Here is a 14,240-nt window from a genome sequence, read left to right as displayed (position 1 = left end):
AAGTGTGAGCAAGTCACCTAAACTTTACGTCAATTGAACAAAAATGCAAAACCATTCTGTTTAATTTATCTAAATCTAAAGGTTGATTTACAGTTGGTAGTATTTTTTCTAGAGCCATGATAGGCCAGGGGATATGATATATATGATATCTGCCTCCGATTCCAGAGGGTGTGGGCTCGAATCCGGTCTGGGGCATGTACCTCTAACTTTTCAGTTGTGTGCATTTTAAGAAATTAAATATCACGTGTCTCAATCAGTGAAGGAACAACGTCGTGATACCAAAGTACATCCTGCATACCAAAGTATTTTCTTAATTCTCAGCGTGTGTGAAATCTGCCAATCTGCAATGGACCAGCGTGGTGGACTATTGGCCTAACCCCTCTCATTCTGAGAGGAGACTCGAGCTCAACAGTAAGCCGAATATGGGTTGATAATGATGACGATGATGAGTATTTTTTCTTCTGATCTAACTGTGCTACAAATATACTACTGTTACCACAAATTCGACTCGCGAATTAATCAATAAAGACCGAGTGGCACACATTTGGCAAGCGTAAAGTTGATACAGTTCAACGCTTTAATTTGAGATTACTTTCTCTTTGTATGAAAGCCACGTAGGCTCGGCTCTTTTCAGATGCATCCATTTGATACTTTTCAAAAGAACGGAATGACCTTTAAAAACTTCAAAGAAACGCGCTGCTGTTTCAATGATAACTACTCTTTAGAAATTTTTTCTCATTTTCTCCATATAGATGTTTTCCCAAACCAATTTTTTTATAACACTAATCTACTCGTGCACTTATTATAAGATAATGAATTACACTAAAACAAAACCTGAAAAAATTATACAGGAGAAGTATATTAGTAATTAAATCAATTTTGCTTTTTTTTTAGATTATTTTTTTTCTATACGTCCGATCTTAATGACACTACTTTAAACGTTACTCCGGACTTAGCTCAATTATCCTGTAAAAACCGCAAGAAAATCTGTTCACGTTGATAACCCCAATTTGGTTTTTAATGAATATATTATATTCAATTAAAGTGTTACAGGTACTTACGAATCTATACTATTATTAAAAAGTAATCTCTGAACCGATTTAGATAAATCCTATACCACTAGAAAGTCACGTTATTTTTGAGTGTGTTGTGTGTGAAGTATAATGAAAATGTATAGTTAGTATCGTAAATAATAAAATTAGTTAGTGATTATTATTATTATTTATCGGAGTAGGTATGTAATAATATTTACAAGATGCCATATTATTTACTTGTATTGTCAAACATTGCTTTATGTAATACGAGCATAAACAAGAAACAATCTTGTTTATACTGAACAAATATCTTGGTGGATAAGTGTTTATTGATATATCTGTGTGATCTTAATTACATATTATTACATTATCAATGCTAGATCTAACGATAAATTATGTGCCCGATCATCGATCTATAATCACTATTAGACATAATATCATTGACATAATTCTTTATCTTTTACTTTTATATATTTAAAAAAAAAAATTTGAAACAACATTTTTCCTTGAGTATGACCTAATATTAATTTCAACTAAACATTAAAATTCGAAAAAGAAATCACTTGTGATGATACTGAAATTATTCTTTTTTAGCTCTTTGTTAAATTAATTACAAATTAGATTTTAGTTAAATTTTACGTCAATTCTAAAGTCAAGTAAAAATAATTATATGTATAACTAGCCCGCGACTTCGTCCTCGTGGAATTCGGTTTTCACAAATTCTGGGAACCATGGATTTTTCCGGGATGAAAAGTAGCCTATGTGTTAATCCAAAGTAATACATATTTCCATTCCAAATTTCCAGCGTAAAAGAGGAACAAACATACTTACACACTTACACACAAACTTTCGCCTTTATAATATTAGTGTGATGATAGTGTGATATTATTTAATAGTCCGAACGAATTGCATCATTGAGTACTGACCGAAAATTTGCAACTCTATAATATTCATCAAAACTACCAACATAAATTAATCCGCCAATACTACTCATAACCATACAATTAAGAGGTCAAACTATATTCCCAAAGATATTCCGAAACGTAAACTACGAATGTACGACAGATTGTCCGTCCATCCATTAGGAGAAATTAGTTACTAACAAACACTACTTTCTACAAGCGACCCACATCCAAGTCAGTTAAATAAAAATCACTAATTAATATAAAGCTACACATAATAGAAGAGCCTGTAGTCGCTAGACATACCTAGTACCTACCATAACTTTTTTTTAAATTACTGATATATATTTATTTTCATCATGAACCACGTCTATAGCCGCCAGTCTAAGACCAATATTAAAAACGAACTGCGCCCATCTGTTTAATGGATAAAAAGTGTTTTGTATAGAATTTAGTTCTCGCAAATTAAAAACTACATTTCGAGTTGGTTGCCTAAATATCTCCTGGTAATTTTTTTTCTTGTTTGTTTATCCTTTTCCTTTTAATTTTTATCATTAACTCGTTAATGATAGTTTAATATTTTTATAGTTCATTCTATCAGTTTGATATCATGATATCTAATTAACTATCGTTAATGATAGTTTGGACAGGAGATTTTTAGGCAAACTACTTGCATTGTATTTTTTAACGTACTAAATTTGGTATAAAACACTTTTCACCAAAAGACGGGTGAAGGTCTTTTTTAATTCGGATCTTCTACTAGCTTCGTGACAGCCCTACGCTAGAAACCTTGACCCTGACCCTGATCTTTAGTGTTATTTTTCAAAGAATGTATTTTAATGTGACTGGGGATATTATTTCTCTTATTATGCCAAAAAATTAAATTTTAATACAGTTTTTATAAATGATGCAATCTGACTATCGTAGGCTCTTTGTCCTTTACAATCCTAAATTCAAAAGATTTAATTTTTTTTAATCTCCAATATTAATGTCCACAATGTATTAAATCATGATAGCCTAGGCCCTAGTGGATATGACCTCTGCTTTGGGTTTTGGAGGGCGTAAGTTTGAATCCGGCCCAGGGTATGCTAGGGTGATGATTAATGTCCACTAATTGTGATTAGTTCTTATGATTTTTTAGCCCTTTTATGTAACGTTAACTATGAAAACACGTAACAAATTGTAATTTATCAATACAATAATAATTCGTTAATTTGTTTCGATCAATCATCGCATTAAGCGAATCATCGGCTGTTTGGATGTTGTAGCTCGCTATCTAGAACTTGATAAATAGCCTAAGTCCAAAAACATTCGTACTCAATTGGAAAAAACGGTACCTGATAATTAGCTTATGTCCGTGTTCTTTAAGAATCTAATTTGACATGGCCTAGATAGTTTCCTCTATACATATACCTACTCATAATTGTAAACAGTGCAGTTAGGTATGTAGTTATGAGTAGGTACAATAAAAAATATTTTCAAACACATTATTTAAGAATAGTGACCTAAATTAAATTCCATAACAAACAGAATTGCAAAACAACAAACCATTGATCTAATCAGTATCTCTTAAACATGTTTGGCTCACTGCTGAGCACGAGTCTCTCTCAGAATGAGAGGGGTTAGGCCAATGGTCCACCACGCCGGCCCAATGAGAATTGGCAGAGTTCACGCACGTAGAGAATTAAGAAAGTTCTCAAGTATACAGAGTAAGATATACAGGTTCCCTCACGATGTTTTTCCTTCACCGTTTGAGACACGTGATATTTAATTTCATAAAATGCACATAACTGATAAGTTTGAGGTGCATGCCCCGGACCGGATTCGAAACTACGCCTTCCGGAATCGGAAGCAGAGTCAAATCTACTGGGCTATCACGGCTCTTACTGAGCTGACTTTTTAATACCACTAAATCAAACAGAATTGCAAAACGATTGATTACTAAATATACTTATCATTTACTGTTTTATTATTTTTTATTATTGTTGAAATCAAAATTAATTGATTCATTAATTGTTAATTAGAAAACTAAGTTTGACTTTGTTTTATAATTAAAATTAAGGATGCAATAAAAAGTTAAAACGTATTGATAACATCATTATAAAAGCGACCGTTTATTTTTTTCTGTGCCAATAGCCCTTTATCAGCATTCATGATATAGGCACGAGTGCTATTACATTTTATTTAAAACATGAAACATTATTTAATTATTAAATTTTTCAACCGACTTTAAAGAAACAGGGGGTTCTCAAATTGACGCGTATGTTTTTTTTAATGTTTGTTACCTTATAGCTTCGTCTCATTTATTCACTTTACTCATATTTACGAACAATGTAGGTAGACTACGAGGACGTGATAGCCCAGTGGATATTACCTCTGCCTCCAATTCCGGAGGGTGTGGGTTCGAATCCGGTCCGGGGCATGCACTTCCAACTTTTCAGTTGTGTGCATTTTAAGAAATTAAATATGACGTGTCTCAAACGGTGAAGGAAAAACATCGTGAGGAAACCTGCACACCAGAGAACTTTCATAATTCTCTGCGTGTGAAGTCTGCCAATCCGCATTGGACCAGCGTGGTGGACTATTGGCCTAGCCCCTTTCATTCTGAGAGGAGACTCGAGCTCAGCAGTGAGAAGAGACTTATGTACTCGTACTATGATTTTAATCTATTCGAATGTTATGTTTACTTGTATAACGTACGCAGAGTTTTTACGCCTGATTAGTACGTATCTATTGACGTAAATAAAGTATGCAAAAAAAAATAATTAGTTGTTTGACGCCGGAAGGAATGTCAGGTTAAAATAATATTATATACGTACGATGCTGATCTACCTCAATTAAATTATTTAACTCGTTCATGTTTCATGTTTTTTTTTTTATTGAGAAAGAATACAATAAGGAACTTAAGCTAACTTATCCTAATAACTATACAAATCACGCCCACGTGGAATGGTGGCAAGAATACTGGCTGCATTTCCGCGCTGGACAGCCAGGCTGATCCTTTGCGCAAAAAATGAGCCAGCCCTTCTGTCACCAGTCGAGGCAACTAGCCGCGGTGAAATGATTCATGTTAATTTATATTTTTGTAAAATTATTAATGGACTTAATTTATAAAAAATGCGAAAATATAAGTAGAAGGGGGTGAATTATGTGGTTGAAAGTGTACATCGATTTTTCACGGACGAAGTCGCGGGCGTCCGTTAGTACGTAAAAATAAAGAAACCTCTGTAGAATTTTCACTTAGTAACGGTGACTAAATACATTATCCGATTTGAGTTTGTCGTGAGCTAGGATCACGCCACCTCCCGCCAACAAGTGATCTCTGCGTATTGTCAGTTGCTTTTGTGTAATTTGCCACAATCGTGACAGACATATTTGTGAATATAGTGGCTTTATGTGAAATTAGATGTGATAATAATCATCATAAAGTTTATGTAACAAATAAAGAAGTTTTTACTTCTTATTTTAAGTTACTAACGGAACAGACGGACGTCCTGCCTTAACGTTGAATTGCCTGGCAAAAAAATATTTAGCTGTATTATATACATATATACTCATATGGCACAAATATTCGCCCACTTTAATGTACTCGCGTCATATTAAAGAGGGCGAATAATTGTATGTAATAATTGTAGTGTGAGTATATTTTTATAATTATAATTTGTTTATTATATAACTATTTTTTAATATATAATATATATATTAAAAAATAGTTATTGTAGAAAAAATCTTAAATCCGACCGAAACATTAACTAAAAAAAATTTTAAAATCGGTCCTGTAGTATTCGAGTAATCAGGTAACATATATACATACAAAAAAAAACAAAAAAACATACATTTGAATTGAGAAGAGAGAAAACTCAAAATTGGCTTGATCAATTAGGTAGTTTTTGACTTTTATGTTTTGCTAGCTTTAGGTTAGGCTTAAATTTGTTTAGGTTTATTTAGGGAAATCCAAATTGGCATAAATTAAAAAAAAATGTATTTTTTGATTGAAGTTGAGAAAAGCAATAAACTGATTGTAAAAAAAATCAACATTTCTATTCTAAGTTCTAAATTAAACAAATCTGAAAAGCCGTTGAACATTAATAGACAGCTTATTATAATAAAAAAATAAAGAGTAGAAGAGGTAGGTAGGTAGAGGAATTAACAACAAGCGACATCTTCTTACACGTAAAGAGGTCTTTCAAGCAATGCTAATATCATATGACTGACCCTTTCACAATAAGAACTGTAAACATTAGGCTGGATAATCAACTCCAAGAAGTCTGTGCTCACTCCGACACTTTGCCTCTAGTTTCTTGGCAAACTGGGACGCAAGACGCAACACAAAGTCCCCTTATCGGAGTCGAAGTGCTTAACGCTACGCATCTCATTCATAATCTACGGTTAGTAAACGAAGGGTTAATCGCAGTGTGCTATAATCGACACTGTTATTACGGCAATGTTCGCAACTCGAAGTCTCCAAGCCGTCTCGAGCCGGCCAATGCCTCGCTAGCCTAGCCTTGGAACGAGAAATAAAACTTAAAAATAAGAAGCAAGGGTATAGACCTTTCACTGTTTTTTAACTGACTTGATGGATAACATATCTATAGCGCCATCTTAGTTTTTGCTAAGTTAACTAAACCAAACAAATAGATTGATAAATATAAAAAAAAATATTTTTTTTGCAGACCATCCATTTTTTGTTTACCTAACGAAGCTAAATAAATAGATTGATAAATATAAATGATTTTCTTTGTCGACCATCTATAAAAAGGAGTGAAAAAACATAACATGTAATCTATCTTCTATTAATTTACTTCTCAAGCTTGTAATTTCGACTGATGTCTAAACAGAGACTCTGAGGGTTGATGAGCCGAAGATAATTTTAATTGAATAATTTTAATAAAATGCTAGGAGCATAAAAGCAGAAGACCCAAATTGAAATGTTAAGAATTTAAAAGAAAGGAATTTATAAAAAATTAAATAAAAATAGTTAATTTCGTTAATATCAATTAGTAACAAATAATTAAAGGCTAGAGTATTTTTTTAAGAGGTGTACACTCCTGTGACAGAAGGTTTCATTAAGGAATTTAATTAGATATTTTAAAAAATATCTTGATATCAGACCTAAAATTTGAAGCCAATTAGCATGATCCATAGCAGAAAAAGTTAATATCAGTAATTAAATAACTCATAGTTGCTGAAGATTGATTAATCAGTAGGTATTAAATATAATCGTATGTACAAAAGTACATATATTAAAAAGTACTAGTACTTAACAATTAAAAAAATTAAAAAATACCAATATAAAAAATTCAACCCGTAAAATGGGTATCCTAACCATTTCATCCTCATGGACCACAGTACAGAAAAATGAGTAGGTAAATAAAATTGTAGATTAAAATGTTGGCAATGCCTCGAGGATATTGCAAAAACTCCAATAACTCATGAAAAACATGTAGGTAGACGTAAGAAAGTTATATAATTGAAAATGTAGGTATGCTATAGAATATAATTAGCTGCTTATAATCACAAAAATTGTCATTAATTAATTTAATATCCGTATTGATTGATTGGTATTAATTAATTGTTGTAATTTGCAAACTAGGGTAATGAGGTAGTAAGTTATACCATACCAAAGTGCGTTGCTAACACTTGCATTCTCCTAAATTAATAATTTGATAGTTATCTACCTATCTTTATTTTACAGAGTTATCAACTTTGATACTTTATATTTGACCTACTTTTAAAACTGATTATTTATTTTTATCGATAATAATAATTTGGTATTGTTACTTTTAAAATAATAGTAGCTAACTACGTGCCTACATAAAATATTTTAATCCGCTTCACCTACAAAAAACTTTATAAGAGTTTAATAGTAGTTACGGTACTACCTATTATTCAAATAAAATACAAGAGTAACTCAAATTTTAAATGGTGAACCTTGAAAACTCGTTTGTCGTTGAATCGGTAGTTAATTAAATGTTTGACTCATTATTTAACTCACGAAAATATTCCTATACTAAACTTTTTGTTATGTGAAAAAGTATTGGTAATTTAACAAAAAATATATATAAAAAAAAAAAACTCACCTGAAAATGTTGTGCAAAATGAAAAAAAAAATGTAAATGGAGGCGAAGTCGTAGTCGATGATGGTTATGAGTCCTGTATAAAATCCCGAGCACAAATTCTTCTCACTGACGCACTGTCACTTTTCAATTGGTGCACGGCCGGTATTTTTTTATTCTGTGGACATCACGCCACGTCGTTGCGGCTGGCGGCTAGGACGTGGCCGTTTGCGCGCTCTCTACTCCGTGGTTCGTTGCGGACTGCCGAACGCCGACTCCGCCGTTCCGATACGACTTGGTGACTCGAACTGCACTGAGAGTTTGAGACCGTTGCATTTCGACTAGTCACATTTCGTCTATCCCCTAGCGCTCCAGACGTCTCAGGACCCCAAATGTTTGACATTTTTGCCCAACAAAAAGCGCAAATGCGCAGGATGTGTTAATGTGAGGACTGGTTTGCGTGTTGAAATATTTTAATCTGTATTTAATGTTAAAGAGTTTTAACTTAACGCTTTATAACTTGTACTAATAAATACTTTAGATAGTTGAGTTACTCAAGCACAAGTTACATATCTATCCTGTGGTCTAAATTAAACAAATATGAGCAATACAGATTGTTGTTTAGCATCAATTGTTGGTAAAATTTAATTATGACGTCATGTTACTAATAAAACTAAACAAGTTACAATAGCATTAGATATTAAAGTAACTACCACCGATGTTGTTGAAAGAAGTTAATCAAAAAGAAGCGTTATCAAAACCGCTGTCTCGATACAATTACATAAATTAGCAAATCGCGCCGTGAGAAATATGAAAGTAACTCAATCTGGTTTCGGTTTAAAGTGGGATATCTACTGTTACCAACTGCCCCTGAGTACAGTATTGTGTTGTGACCCCAAAAGCTGTATATACTAGGACCACAGACTGTGTCGATAGTTTGAGCACCGGATCAGACACGCCAATTTCGTATCATACGACTATCGGATCACTTCTATTCGTGTTATTATCTATTTTTTTTTACTCAGCTCGTTCTCAGTTATTACCTACATGTTGCGTGAGTTACAGTCTTTTTATAAACACGGTACTGTGAGCGATTTCTGCTATGCTATCACTGTTGCTGCTTTTTTAATTATTTCTCTTTATTTATAGTTTCGGGGTCAGTTGAAGATTATTTTGTTTTGTTAGCTGCAGTTATTTTCTCACTCTTATCTATATGAAAACATTTTTGTTGTTCTGTTTAATTGTTTCTTGATAAATTCAGTATCTATATCACACGTATGTATTCTTAAAGCACGCAAATTCTTTTTGTATCTTTCAGTTTTTGAAATTGTTATTTAAAAGTTTACACCATTCTTCTAATAATTAATAACATCAACGAAAAGTAACTAACTAAATGAAAATCCTTTGTAATTAATGATAATTATTATAATTACTCAACAAATTATATAGGTACACACTTCACATTAAGTACCTAAGTATTCAGGTAGCTAAATGCCTACGTAAGATCGTACGATATTGAATTGCAAATGTTCAAAACTTTAAATAAATAATAAGCTAATCTCATCAAAAACAGTTCGTGCAGTTTCATTTATTAGAACCAAGTTGTCTTGTAAGCAAATTGTGCTTGATATAATATTTCACCGACAAAGTAATGCTCAAATTTCACTTGACGACATTTAAAGTGAAAATTGAGCGATGATAAATTAACATTTACTGCACGTCAACCGGTTTTTAAATTGTCGTGAAAATTTGATAATTTTTAATAATTGGCTGTGACGAAAATTCTTGACTTATGAAATCTACCTTCCATAAAATAACTTCTTAAAGAAAATTGATATTATTTAAGTAATGTTTTTTTGACCATTGGGAAAGTACTACCACTGTGATTATTTTTGAAGTTGTTTTGTAATTTCTGCAATTAATGTATTAAATGTATAATGTAGAAAAGTTTATCATGCCTACGCGTTCTGCCGTAGATTCCTTTAATTTTTGTCCATGATATATTTTTTTTTATTCTTTAGAAGTTAGCCCTTGACTACAATCTCACCTGATGGTAAGTGATGATGCAGTCTAAGATGGAAGCGGGCTAACTTGTTAGGAGGAGGATGAAAATCCACACCCCTTTCGGTTTCTACACGGCATCGTACCGGAACGCTAAATCGCTTGGCGGTACGTCTTTGCCTGTAGGGTGGTAACTAGCCACGGCCGGAGCCTCCCACCAGCCAGACCTGGACAAATTAAGAAAATCTGCCCAGCCGGGGATCGAACCCAGGACCTCCCGTAAATCCACCGCGCATACCATTGCGCCACGGAGGCCGTCAAAATGCGTGTCGGCGAATGAAAATGTGTCCTTTATTATCACCAACCACCACCATCTTCCCTATTCCGTACTGTCACTGTGGATTTCTCAAAGAGGAAATCAATATTTTCTGGTTCGTCTCACAAATCGAACCTAGGACCTGGTAGGTGGTGAGGTCTTGTTTGAGTCTTTCTACTGAAAAATTCTTAATTGCTGAACCATCTAGACATTCTATGAGGCATATATTAATTGAAATACTAAGAACTAACGAAAACAAATTCAAAGATTTTCATGAGTAAAATAGAACCTGACAAGCAAACGTATAATTATTAATCCTCCACTGATGCATAATTAGCACTCATTGTATTTTCTTATACATATATACTTACAAAAATTTTGACTTCTTGAAGATCACAGACCTTGGCCTTAACAACGTTCAATAAAAAAAATCTTCCTTGATATTTTTTACTATAATATTAAACGAGGTAATCGTTGAGGTTTTAAAATGTAAACTTACAATAACAATATAATTTTTATACAGTAAGTGATAATATAAGTGAATATTAAAGGAAAAGTTGATAATCTTTAGGTATAAAAATCAAATAATACGAAGATACGGATACAAATATTATGTATTACAATTTATAAAATGAGCATAATGTAAAAAAATATATATCCAATGCCTATAAGTATTATAAAACTTGTTTAAATAACCAAACTTAGACATATAATAATTACCCGTATAAAATTGTTTTGGAAAATATTTCTTATTAAGTACATCGAAGAAAAGTTAACATATAAGATTGTTGAAGACAAGCAGTCATTTGTTAGTTATTCGAGACGAGGAGGAGGAAATATTTAAAATGTTATTGAATAGGTATAATGTTAATGTGTTTGATCGAAACAGAAATAAGGAGATCCGTAGAAGCAGCAAAATCACTGACATAGCTCAGCGAGTCGCGAAGCTGAAGTAGCAATGGATAGTGCACATAGTTCGAAGAACAAATAGACGTTGAAGTCTCAAGGTGCTGGAATGGCGATCCCGCACCGGAAAGCCCAGTGTTGGTCGTCGTCCACTGGATGAACCAAGAACATCAAGCTGATTGTAGGAAGCCGATGGTAGCGTAACAAGAACGTTGTATTTGGAAGTCCATGCAAGAGTACTACGTCCAGCGATGAACGTCGTATTATTATGTTAAACTGTTTTAGTAAATAATCCAAAAAAAATTCAATCTCCTTGAACATGTGACAACTTTTCAGATGAGAAACTTCTGGCGATGTCATAAATTATCCAGAAAAGATATGGATTATATATTACTAGCTGACACCGCGCGGTTTCACCCGCCTAGTTCCCGTTCCCTTTAGAAAACGGGGATAATATATAGCATTCTTCGATAAATGGGCTATCTAACACTGAAATAATTTTTCAAATCGGACCAGTAGTTCCTGAGATTAACGCGTTCAATCAAACAAACTCTTCAGCTTTATAATATTAGTATAGTATAGATAATCATAAATTATCCAGAAAAGATATGGATTATACATTACAACAATCATTAATTGTTCCAGAATCTTGATCAAAATCTTTTCATTTACTCCTGTATGCAAGGTATAACTAAACAAACCAAACAAAACATAGTAAAAGTAATTGTTAAGTTATCGTAACACTAGAAACCAACATCGTATGTTGTTAACATACCTCAGTCCAAGCTAATTACGTGTAATGGCTGTCACCGGAGGAAAGTTAACATAACCCGAGTAATCGTGGACGACACAATAAGTGCTTGAACACCGTGTCGTCTGACGATAACGAAGACAATTGCCGCTTTTGCAAGATAATGGAAATAGCTGGAAACGGCTAATCTATAAGATGCTTTGTTAGCGTCGAATGTGGCCTACTTCACTAATTGAGTATACGTCGACATATGGGTTCGAACTTCAGCTGTATTAGAAGGTTGTAATGGTGTTGATAATTGGAAATAAATTCACAGACAAAATGATGTTAGGTAAGAAATTTCACAGAAATTAAAAATATATCACAAACGGTAAAGGAACATCATGAGGAATCCTACATATCTGAGAATTTTCTTAATTTTCTACGTGTGTCCAATCCGCATTGGGCCAGCGTGGTGAATTATTAGCTTAACCGATCTCATTCTGAGAGGAGACTCGTGCTCAACAATGAGCCGAACATGGGTTATAATAATGAAGAAATTTCAGATTTTTAAGAAAATTTGCTGTAAATACTCGTAATTTCATTCCATGAACGATATTTTTAAGAATTTATCACAAAAAATCAAAAGTAGGTACCTAGGTAATAAATAAATTTGTGTTTCAAAGTAGGTTCTTAAAAATAAATTAGGACTACAAATCATATTTTCGTTTGAAAATCAAAACTAATTTTGTAGTACTTTTGGAAGCATTTTAAAAATTACTACATAATGGAAGAAAATATCGTGAAAATAAATAGGCGAAGCTCCCAAGGAGACTGACGACATCGAATGACGCTTAAAATGATTTCGTTTGCTAATTGTTACTTATTTTTGTGGCAAAATGTTTAATTTATACGTTTATGTATGCGTAATTACTTACCTAAGCATATGAAAAAACCTTGGCCGAGTATTTAAAAATATGGCTAGGTAAGCAAATTAAAAATTGCAGAGCAGTAAATCTGTGGATGAAAGTAAGAAAACGACAAAATGGATTCTATTCTGTACTAAGAGCCTGTCTTGGCCAGACCTTCTTGGCACATAACAGCTGAAAGTTTGTCAACTCATGCTACTACCATAGGTAAGTAGGCAATTAAGGGTATCTGGCCCGTGGTGGCTTTGGGAGGTTGCAGGTTTCTTCACAAGAGGTTCAGACCCTGAATTGTCCACGTAAGAAAAGTAATTAATACAGGGTCCCATAACTTCAAGGTGTTGACTTAAAGTAAATCCCGTTGTTGACTTATAGGAGCCGAACTGCATAACTAATTTTTTTAACCAAAAAAACTGTTTATATTTTCATACAAATAATTCCGACTATCCATAAAACACACGCCTTTATATATCCTTGCATTTTCAAATACGTAATCTTAGTGGTAAGACTGTCGATATCAATGAGATATTGCAACCCACACTCCGCACTTCACTATGAATAATTTTGGCTAATTATGAATACAAGGATACGATATAAGGGATTAAAGATTTATTTAGAAAAAAAATATTTTTTACTCCGAAAATATTCATTTTAGGCATTTTTAATTTATTTTCCTTGAAGAATATAACCCTAGAGTTATGGGAAACACCGCCGAGCACCCTGTATAATATTTTTTACAGGATTTCATGGTCCGAACTCTATAGACGACTATCGTAAGAGTACTTAGTATAAGAGCGTGGGCTTATACACTTTCAAATTTTATAAAATGAGGGAGGTCTGGGTATTACAGATTCTCGTTCTTGTTGGAATATAGAAAAAATACAAGTCTACGTTACAGTAGCAGTCTATGACAAGTTATCTATTGTCTGTGAATATTGTTTGTTCAACCTCTTACATTCAAGTATCATATTAATTTGTGCATTCACTATTATTTCACTGATCTGCCGTTTCTTCTTCTTCTTCTTAGGGTGCCTCTCCTACTGCGTGACAGCGAAGGTCAGTTTTTTGAACTCGTCTATCCTTCGCGAGGCGAAATAATTGTGCGGCGCTCGCGATCCCGATCCACTCTCTGATGTTTCTCAGCCAAGACTTCTTCCTGCGACCAACGCCTCTTCTACCAGCAACCTTTCCCGTCAAGATGAGCTGTAGAAGCTCGTATCTCTCGTGTCGTAGTACGTGCCCTAGATACGCAACTTTTCTCGTCTTGACGGTCTGCAAAAGTTCACGCTTCTGCCGTTTAGTATATTTTAATAATAAATATATGAAACGGTCGAGCAGTGCACATGTCTTTTTCTTTTCCCTGCGACCT

At 33.5% G+C, this 14,240-nt stretch overlaps 1 protein-coding gene across 1 annotated transcript in view; it reads right to left on the bottom strand.

Moving 5' to 3' along the window:
- The window catches only part of LOC112046179 (protein windpipe), a 65,948-nt gene extending 57,633 nt beyond the window's left edge, over positions 1 to 8,315 (bottom strand). The window contains exon 1 of the mRNA XM_052891188.1: positions 8,017 to 8,315. The gene's annotated coding sequence lies outside the window, so the exon portion shown is untranslated. The remainder of the gene's footprint in view (positions 1 to 8,016) is intronic.
- Positions 8,316 to 14,240: the final 5,925 nt, after the last annotated feature.

Source organism: Bicyclus anynana, chromosome 1 (genome assembly GCF_947172395.1).
Source record: "Bicyclus anynana chromosome 1, ilBicAnyn1.1, whole genome shotgun sequence".
Lineage (NCBI taxonomy): Eukaryota > Metazoa > Arthropoda > Insecta > Lepidoptera > Nymphalidae > Bicyclus > Bicyclus anynana.
Note: the sequence above shows the minus strand (reverse complement) of the source record. Positions and strands in the feature narration are given on the sequence as shown.